Source organism: Eptatretus burgeri, chromosome 7, assembly GCF_056783735.1.
Source record: "Eptatretus burgeri isolate ZD-2024b chromosome 7, Ebu_testis_v1, whole genome shotgun sequence".
Classification (NCBI taxonomy): domain Eukaryota; kingdom Metazoa; phylum Chordata; class Myxini; order Myxiniformes; family Myxinidae; genus Eptatretus; species Eptatretus burgeri.
This window is the reverse complement of record NC_140967.1, coordinates 102,472,604-102,482,824: the sequence shown is the minus strand read 5'-3', so window position 1 is coordinate 102,482,824 and position 10,221 is coordinate 102,472,604.

Genomic DNA, 10,221 nt, shown 5'->3' with positions numbered 1-10,221 from the left:
GTCCCTCTCTGGAAAGGGAAGGGTGATCGCCAAGACTGCAACAACTACCGAGGGTGACGCTGCTCTCAGTGCCGGGCAAGGTCTTTGCTCGGATAATTCTTGATAGGGTTCGCCACCATCTGCTTGAGCACCAGCGTCCAGAGCAGTCAGGCTTTACACCAAAGAGGTCAACGATTGACCGTATCCTTGCTCTTCGTGTCCTCACTGAACGCAGACGAGAGTTTCGGCAGGGGCTGCTTGCAGCCTATGTTGATCTCTGTAAAGCGTTCGATTCAGTGAATCGGGATGTCCTCTGGAGGATTCTTGGTCTTCGTGGGGTGCCACCGAAACTGATCGATCTGATGTCTGAACTCTACTCTGGTACTGAGAGTGCTGTGAAGTGTGGTGGTACCGCCTCTGACTTATTTCCAGTTGTTACTGGAGTTCGTCAGGGATGTGTACTTGCCCCCACACTTTTCAGCACTTGTATGGACTGGATTTTTGGGAGGATGTCGGAGAGATCAAGTTGCGGTGCATCGTTTGGCAATGTCAAGATCTCGGACCTTGATTTTGCAGATGATGCAGTCATCTTTGCGGAGACTTTAGACATCCTCTTGGGGGCCCTCGAGGTGCTGAATGAGGAGTCGGAGCCGTTGGGATTACGGATTTCTTGGGTCAAAACAAAGATCCAGGCTTTCGGTGACATCTTGGATGCTGCTGTCCTGTCTGTGTCTGTTTGTGGTGAGGATGTTGAGGTCGTGGATAGATTCACTTACCTTGGCAGTGATATTCATGTCTCCGCAGGTTGTGAGCCGGAGGTCAATAGACGTCTGGGTCGGGCCTGGGGAGTCATGGATTCACTGGATCATGGGGTGTGGCACTGCCGGTACCTGTGCGGGAGGACGAAAGTCCGAGTCTTCAGGTCCTTGGTACTTCCAGTCTTGCTCTATGGGTGCGAGACTTGGACTTTGACCAGGATCTGAGACGGAGACTTAATTCCTTTGGTACCAGGTCTCTTCGGAGAATCCTTGGCTATCGCTGGTCGGATTTTGTGTCCAACGAGCGGTTGCTGAGAGAGACTCGGATGAGATTTGTTACCTGCATAGTCCGTGAGCGTCAGCTGCGGCTGTATGGACATGTGGCTCGTTTTCCTGACGCTGATCCTGCTCACCAGATTCTCTCAGCGAGGGAGTCTCATGAGTGGAGGAGGCCAGTGGGCCGACCACGTGCCTCATGGTTGCAGCAGGTTGACCATCATCTCAAGGAGATGGGGATGGGCCTGGCATCTGCCTGGGGGATGGCCAGACGGAGGCCCCTGGAGTACCGGCGGAAAGTGGACGCAGCGACGTGCTGTTCTGGCACATGCTCCCATACCTGACCTGACCTGCTCAAATGTGACCAACAATGAACTGGATGCACACAAATTGTAGTCAATGACTGTTACACCTGTTTTCCTTGATTATTGCACCTGTCGATTACTGTTTCAATTAGTGACATGTATTGATTTCTCTGTAACTCTTCAATTGGAACCTATTATCAAACATATTTTAATTAAATGTATTTTATTGGAACTTGTACCTTCTTTTGCTTTGCTGAAGGCCTCATGCCAACTCTCTTAGCCTTTCCATGCACCCAATGTTCTTTCCTGCTGCTGCTTTAGTCCCCTGTCTCCCCTCCATTTTCCTCTTCTCTCTCTTTGTTAAATTTCTAATTGAGTGCCCTGCCATCTCTTGACAGGTCTGTCTAAAGATCAATGTCATGTGAACAGCCTGAATCTGTCCAGAATTTAATTTTCACAGTTTAATATTTTACCGTTTTGTGCGATCTGCTTTCATCACAAAATATTAACATAAATATACTAATAGTCGCTGCAATTATTAAGAGTCGGCAGTTGCTGAAAACGAAGAGGTTTGGAGACAGCACACACGGATGTGGTGCAAATGGGTAGAAGTGACTGTGTGTGTGTGTGTGTGTGTGTGTGTGTGTGTGTGTGTGTGTGTGTGTGTGTGTGTGTGTGTGTGTGTGTGTGTGTGTGTGTGTGTGTGTGTGTGTGTGTTTGTGTGTGTTTGTGTGTGTGCACGTGCATGCTTGGGTACGTGTGTGTGGTCGATATCGCTGGTGCGTGAGCATGGTTAGCATGGACCAGGAGGAGGTTGGAGAAACGTGTTTGGGGAGGAGGGAAGCATGCATGCAGGGAAGCCTTTGTTGGGTCGATAGTGTGGGTTTGAATATTTGAATGCTCCCATCTGGTTTACGAGAGAACACCGTGGTTAAAAAGAAAACATTGCTGTTTGGGTGCATGTTATCGCCCCGGTAACGCCCTGCTATGCTGCCTTCCCTCCACTTCTGCAACCTGCCCTCCCCTTTTGATACCTTCACCTTTCCCACACGCTGCCTTCCCTCCCCTCACAATACCCTCCTCCCAAACCCCTATCACCACCATGCAACTCTCCGGAAATTGAAGAGAGGAATGGCTGTCAATGAATGTACAAATTGGACAAATCAAAGGATGTTTTGTTTTTTCAGAAGTCGGATCTGTTGCTTGGAATAATTCCACAATTCGTCTCAGGTGAAGAGATTCTCGACCTCGTGGAAAATGTGGAAATTAAATAAAGGCATGAACACTGGCGTAGCTTTTGAGACGATTACAGGAAAACGCCCTTCCTTCCAATCCTTTCCCCTTCCCTCATGCTGGCCTCCTCCCAAAGCCCCTCCACCCCCCATAGAGGTCTCTGGGTGGTGTCCGGGCATTGTTCAGTGTGACCCATTTAAACGTGTGATTTTGACATACCCAATTTCATTCAATCCTGAAATTAATGCCGGCAGAAGGGAAGCATTCCCCTCCTCTATCTTACCTTCAAGTCCCCCCTCAAACGAATGTCCAGAACACTGCCTTCCCCTCCCCCCACCAATCCGCTCTCCCCCACATCTGAGCTCCCCTTTCCTCACACCCCTTATTGCAACCTCGCGCCTCCTCGCTCCCTCTGCCCTAGTCTTACTGTTCCCATCAGTGAAGTGATTGGTTGTAATTGTTAGTTTTAATCTGATAGTTCATGTTCAAGAGCATGTACATTATTCTGCAACAATGATATTTTGCCACATTCAGTGCATTGGAATGATTAAAACTTTTGGAAGTCATTTACCCCCAAAATTCTGTGAATTAATGATTAAATTTGATCATGATGATGTGATCGATGTTGTCAGTGATTATGTATTGTATTGGTTAAATTTGATCAAGATGATGTGATCGATATTGTTGGTGATTATGTATTGTGTTGGTTAAATTTGATCAATATGATGTGATCGATGTTGTGGGTGATTATGTACTGTATTGGTAAATTTGATAAAGATGATGTGATCTATGTTTTGGGTGATTATGTATTGTATTGGTAAATTTGATCAATATGATGTGATCGATGTTGTTGGTGATTCTGTCTTGTCTTGGTTAAATTTCATCAAGATGATGTGATCGATATTGTTGGTGATTATGTCTTGGCTTGGTTCAATTTGATCAATATGATGTGATCGATGTTGTGGGTGATTAGTATTGTATTGCTAAATTTGACAAAGATGATGTGATCGATATTGTTGGTGATTATGTACTGTATTGGTAAATTTGATAAAGATGATGTGATCGTTGTTGTTGCTGATTATGTCTTGTCTTGGTTCAATTTGATCAATATGATGTGATCGATGTTGTGGGTGATTATGTATTGTATTGGTTAAATTTGATGAAGATGATGTGATCGATATTGTTGGTGATTATGTATTGTATTGGTAAATTTGATCAATATGATGTGATCAATGTTGTGGGTGATTACGTACTGTATTGGTAAATTTGATTAAGATGATGTGATCGATATTTTAGGTGATTAAGTATTGTCTTGGTTAAATTTGATTCAGATGATGTGATCGATGTTGTCATTGATTATGTATTGTATTGGTTAAATTTGACTGTTATTGGTTAAACAGTTACTCAACATACCCCGTCTCACCCACATTGAACGACTTTTCTCACTGAAATGATATATTTTTTGTCCATCATCAAGAATGTAAAGGGCAAAGGCTTATTCTCGGACCAAAACATTTTGATTTAATCCGTGAATAAAGTTGCTCATGGAAAATTTGTTTTTCATTCTTTGGGTTTTTTACCCGAACGGGGAATGTTGAACTCGCACGTACCGGGATACATCTTGTGGTGTTCACTTTCCAACCTTGTTGCCTCGTCGTAGAAGGGTCGTTGTTGTTGTTGTTCTGATAGGGAGCGCCACGTCACCCCCAGGGCTTTGCTCACCTTCCCATTACTTGCTCCTGGCATCACATTGGCCATTTTGTGTCGGTGTAATTGCACAAACACCATGAAGGCGTTCAGGGGTCTCTTGGTGCGCTCCTCATGTTGGCGTATCGGTGGCATCTCGATCTGCTCAACGACGAGGATAAAATCAATGATGAAAGCAAGGTGAAGTTAGAGGGGGATGTGCGGGTTCAATTTGATTCAGGTTCCTCCATGCGGGGACATCATGATCATTTCCATCACATAATAACACGAGGACATTTCAATGATAATATTCGAACGTCCTCCACTGAACGAATTTGTTTTACTGTCAGTAGTTTATCCGTGATGGAGTTAAAACATATTGATGGTAATGAGAATATTCATGTGAACTTGTTGATTACGGACATCAACCAGGTGTGTATGGAGTACCTTGATCTCCTCCATTCATAACTCTCTCAATCACCTCCTCTCTCCTCCTCCTTGTTTGGTCTCCTTTCACAACACTCATTTGCTTCCTTTCTGTGTGTTTGTTTCTGTGTGTGAGGAGGCACGTGTGCATTGTGAAAGTCCTGCCGGTGCGCCATCCGAACTCACACCTGAGCCGGCGGCACGGGTCGAGGTGGTGGAGACGGTGCGGTCGTCCAGCGAGCCGGATGCCGAATCGTGATTCGAGCCCGAACGAAACGAGCCGACCGGAGGGATTTTGCAGAGGGCGCTGCATGTTGGAGCATGCATGGCTGCCGCCCATTGGAGACACAGAGCGATTGTAAATACACCTGTCAGGTGTTCTGTCGAACCTGGCGGTTAAAAAGAAAACGCTGCCAGTTGGGTGCGTTTCACCCCCCCGGTAATCACTCCAGAGAGGGACGGGGAAACAAGGTAAATTTGGGGGTCAATAGGATCCCACGTGAGCCTTGGAGGAAAGGAGCTGGGGGTTAGAAAAATCCCCGCGGTGTTCCCGCTCTAATTGGGGGATGAGCGGAGCACCGTGCACTGCAGACTCGGGGTCACGTGGGGACCCGGGTTGTGTACACACACACCGTGGAGCGTGTGAGGATGTTCCGTGCTTGGAAGCCAGCGTGACGCGTGGTGCACGGCATGTGCCGTGCGTGGGCCGTGCTGAAAGCTCATCCGAGGTGGACGTGTCCACTGCGGTTGCGGGTGGGGGCTCACAGAACGCATCCCCGTAAAAGGCACCGCAGGAGGTTCGCGGCACGAGTGACGGGGAATGAAAGAGAAACTGAACAACAACAAAACAAAGGCAGAGGGTGAGGGAGAGAAAAACTAATAACCTGGAAAGGAAGGAGTGTATCTTGGGAGAGTTGGGGGAGAAAAGTTCTGTGTTGGGATGACCTGAGGTTGTGGTGAACCGCTGTCTTGAAGCCTTGAAGGAAAGGATGGGATTGAAACGATTGAGGAAGTTGGTTGGCCAGATGAGAGAAAACAGGATGAAATGAGTGGAGGTGAGAAGTGAACCTGAATTTTGGATGTTTTACCAGAATTGGGTTACTGGAAGAAAACTGCACCCTTCAGAAACCTGAGGGGGACAGGGCAAGAAAAGAGCGGAGGGTGCAAGACCAAAAAGAGGCAGTATAAGACAGAGAGGACACCAACCTGTCTGGGATGTGAAAGTGAGGTCCAGAGACTCGACTTCATTGCCAGAGATTCCAATGATTTTGAGGGTCATGGTTTCCACAGCTTAAGAAGTGCTCGGTATGAGACAGATGCATCATTCCAAATGGGAGAGCAGTACTCCAATACTCCATAAAACGCACTCCATGAGAGTACCTCCTGTGCAGTCCACCTGATAGTGGTCTCCTTGGGTTAAGATGAGGTGGTCCCTTCAGGTGGGTGACTGGAATGTCCTATCCTGAAGAGAGGATGATTACATGTCTGTTATTATCTGAGTTCAAACGTTTGAACATCGGTATTGCAGCACTCTCTGAGGTTCAGAGACTGGATCATGGTGAGATCATGGCAGCTGGTTCCACCAACGATTGGTCTGGTCACTCTGATTGTTACCATGCCCAAGGAGTTGCTGCAGCTGTGTCCAATAAGCTGACTCCAATGATAATTGAGGTAACTCCGCTCAAAGAGCGTATTATGAGACTCAGGTTTCATCACTACTTGGTTGTCGTTGCCCTGGTCTCTTTGGATGTTCGAACTGAGGCACGTGATCTCACTGTGCTGAATGCTCGAAGGATGCCCATTCGACGTCACGCTTGTGTCTGTGGTTGATCAGTGCCCCAGGCGAGATACTCGTCTTGTCTTGGGGGATTTCAATGAATCGACTGGAACTGAAAGGGATGGTTAAGAGACGTATGTTGGTCCGTTTGTTTCTGGAACTGGGAACCAGAATAGCACGGAGTTCTTTGATTTTGCAAGAAGTCATGGAATTGGGGTGGCTGGTTCATGGTTTCAGCACCCACAGGCTCATCGCTGGACTTGGTATTCCAACGCTGGTGGTGTGCCAAAGGAGATTGACAATGTGATCATTGATGGTCCCTGGATGATGATCCAGAACTACAGGGTCTTCCGGAGTGCTCAGTTCCTCAACACTGACAACAGGCTTGTGGTAGCAACTCTGAAGTTGCACCTCAAATCCGGGAGAATGGAACCATCCCAGCCTCGGCTGGGTGTTGGCAAGCTCAATAAAGAGAGGGTCACTGATGAGTTTGAGAACAGGCTGAGTGGGGATTTGGGGGGGTCTGGGTGCTTTGGGGAATCCTGAGGAGTTGCGGAGTGCCTTCAAGACTACCATCCTTGATGTTGCCGGTGGATTTCTTGGAACTCACCTGAAGGTGAAGAAGAATATTGTATCTCATCGGACAGTGGAGACCATTGACCAGTCGCAGGGCCAGGCTTAATGGCAGAGATGAGCTGTTAAGGGAGTTGATGAAAAAACTGTGCGCACGCTGAGGGTGGACAAGGAGACCTATATGTGAGGGAGTATAGCATCACCTGTGGACAGGTGATTCTTGTCCTGCTGACAGGATAATTCGCGCGTCATGTTCCTCCAAGCCCATCCCTCGGTGTACTGCAGTTCGAGCATAGGGTGGTGGGCTCTTGACAGAGGATTCTGAAGTGAACACCCGCTCGGCCGGTTGCTTTGAGCGTCTGTACCAGGCTGATCCCCCAGCTGTTGAGTTGGATGTTGGTGATGTTATTATCCCTGTTGCTGAACCTCCAATCAACTGTGGTCCACCTTCGTTTGTGGAAACACAGGCTGTGCTGAACCGGTTCAAATGGGGTAAAGCTCCTGGGATCTATGGCATCCATGTTGAACTCCTCAAGGCTGGTGGAAAATGCTGTACTCATGTCGTTGCATGCAGTTCTGTGCTCTGTCTGGACACAGGCATCAACCCAACTGACTGGAAGTGGGGCCTTGTTGCCCCTCTCTGGAAAGGGAGGGGTGATCGCCAGACTGTAACAACTACCCAGGGGTGACACTGCTCTCAGTACCGGGCAAGCTCTTTGCCTGGATAATTCTTGATCGGGTTCTCCACCATCTGCTTGAGCACCATCACCCAGAACAGTCAGGCTTTGCACCAAAGAGGTCAACGATTTACTGTATCCTTGCCATTTTTGTCCTCACCAAACATCGACGAGAGTTTCGGCAGGGGCTGCTTGCAGCCTGTGTTGATCTCTGTGAAGCGTTTGATCCAGTGAATGGGGATTCCTCCTGGAGGATTCGTGGTCTTCATGGGTGCCACCAAAACTTCTCTGATTTCTGATCGACACTCTGGTACTGAGAGTTCTGTGAGATGTGGTGATACCATCTCTGACTTGTTTCCAGTTGTTACTGGAGTTCATCAGGGGTGTGTACTGGCCCCCACACTTTTCAGCGCTTGCGTGGATGAGATTTTACGAAGGATGTTGGAGAGATCAAGCTGCAGTGCATCGTTTGGGAATGTCAAGATCTCTGACCTTGATTTCGCAGATGATGCATTCATCTTTGCTGAGACTAGAGATATCATTTTGGGGGCTCTCGAGGTGCTGAATGAGGAGTTGGAGCTGCTGGGATTGCGGGTTCCCTGGGTCAAAACTAAGATCCAGGCTTTCCTGGGTCAAAACTAAGATCCAGGCTTTCAATGACATCTTAGATGCTGCTATCTTATCTGTTCCTGTTTGTGGTGAGGATGTTGAGATCACGGAGAGATTCACCTACCTCGGCAGTGATATTCATGTCTCTGCCAGCTGTGAGCCAGAGGTCAATCGATGTCTGGGTCGGGCCTGGGGAGTCATGGATTCACTGGATCATGGTGCGTGGCAATGCCAGGACCTGTACGGGAGGATGAAAGTCTGGGTCTTCAGTTCCTTGGTGCTTCCAGTGTTGTTCTGCAGATGCGAGAGTTGGACTCCGACCAGGAGTCCAGGAGAGATGGAAACTCAATTCGTTTGGTACCGGGTCTCTTCGGAGAATCCTTGGCTATCGCTGGTCTGACGTTCTGTCCAGCGAGCGGTTGCTGAGAGAGACTCAAATGAGATTTGTTCCCTGCATAATCCGTGATCGTCAGCTGCAGCTGTATGGACATGTGACTCGTTTTCTTGACGCTGATCCTGCTCACCAGATTCTCTCAGCGAAGGAGCCTCGTCAGTGGAGGAGGCCAATAGGCTGACCACGTGCCTCGTGGTTGCAGCAGATTGATCAACATCTCAAGATGATGGGGCTGGGCCAGACATTTGCCTGGGGGATGGCCTGATGGAGGTCCCTGGAGTACCAGCAGAAAGTGGATGCAGCAACATGCTGTTTTGGCGCATACTCCCATCCCTGACCTGATCTGGGTGATGAAGATTGTGGTCAAGTTCGTGTTTGTAGTTTTGGAGAAGTTCCAAGTGTTTACATATAGCCTAACTGACTAATGGACAACACATAATGGTTTTTCCTCACCTGGACAATTTTTGTTCCAGGTGAGCTAAAAATGGCTGGCTTAATCTCCACCAAATATTACAAACGACCTGGAGTACCTCGGGTAAAGTGATGACAGACCCCCCCCCCCCCACCACCCCCTCCATTCGCGATGAGGGTCAGGAGCTGACTGATGATTTCCACTTGTATGTTCGATCAAATCCACACCAAATATAACATATGTCATGGTTGCTCACCGAAGGAGAAGAAAAAGAGGTGTGATTGAAAGGATCCCTGGTGCGAGGAAGTGAAGAGACTGGGTGGGGAGGGGGGGGTTTGGGGGTTCCCATCTCCCATGGTCGGGGAATTTTAACCTTATTTTTACATGCAGTCACTCCTTTGTGAGAAATTAAAGTCGAATAATCATGATAATGTCTTGATTTGAGTTTTGCACTGCAGAGGAAAAAAGTACTCACGATTTAAAATAATTCATAAGAAAGTGGGTGTTTCAGGAGGTGTTGTACATTGCAAAGCTTTGGGGTTTTTGGCCTCTTGGTGGTTACCTTTTCATTGCTACCTTACCCCACATCCCAATATTCACCTCATCGTGGCCTTGAGTCTCAAAACGGCCTTCAAGGCCAACATACCTTCACTTAAAACCTTGTCGAGATTCTAACGTGAGTACCCCCTAAATTTGGCGGCTCTTGGTGCTTCGGTTCGTGAGTGAAAGAACAACAAACAGTTGAAATTTTTTCAAGATTTGTAATCCCCACCGAGCCATTTTCACAAAAAATATTTTGGACATCATTCCTTTGACTTGTACATGATATGATTTGAAAGGAGAAGAGATTTTAGGTTAACTTTATTCACAGGAATTAAAAATAACAAAATTCACAATCAAAAAACTCATCAATGTGGAACTCGTACACTGGGTTATCCAGGTACAACTCGTACACTGGGTTATCGAGGTACAACTCCTCCACTGGGTTATCGAGGTACAACTCATACACTGGGTTATCGAGGTACAACTCATACATTGGGTCATGAAGGTGGAACTCGTACACTGGGTCATCAACGTGGAACTCGTACACTGGGTCATCAATGTCGAACTCGTACA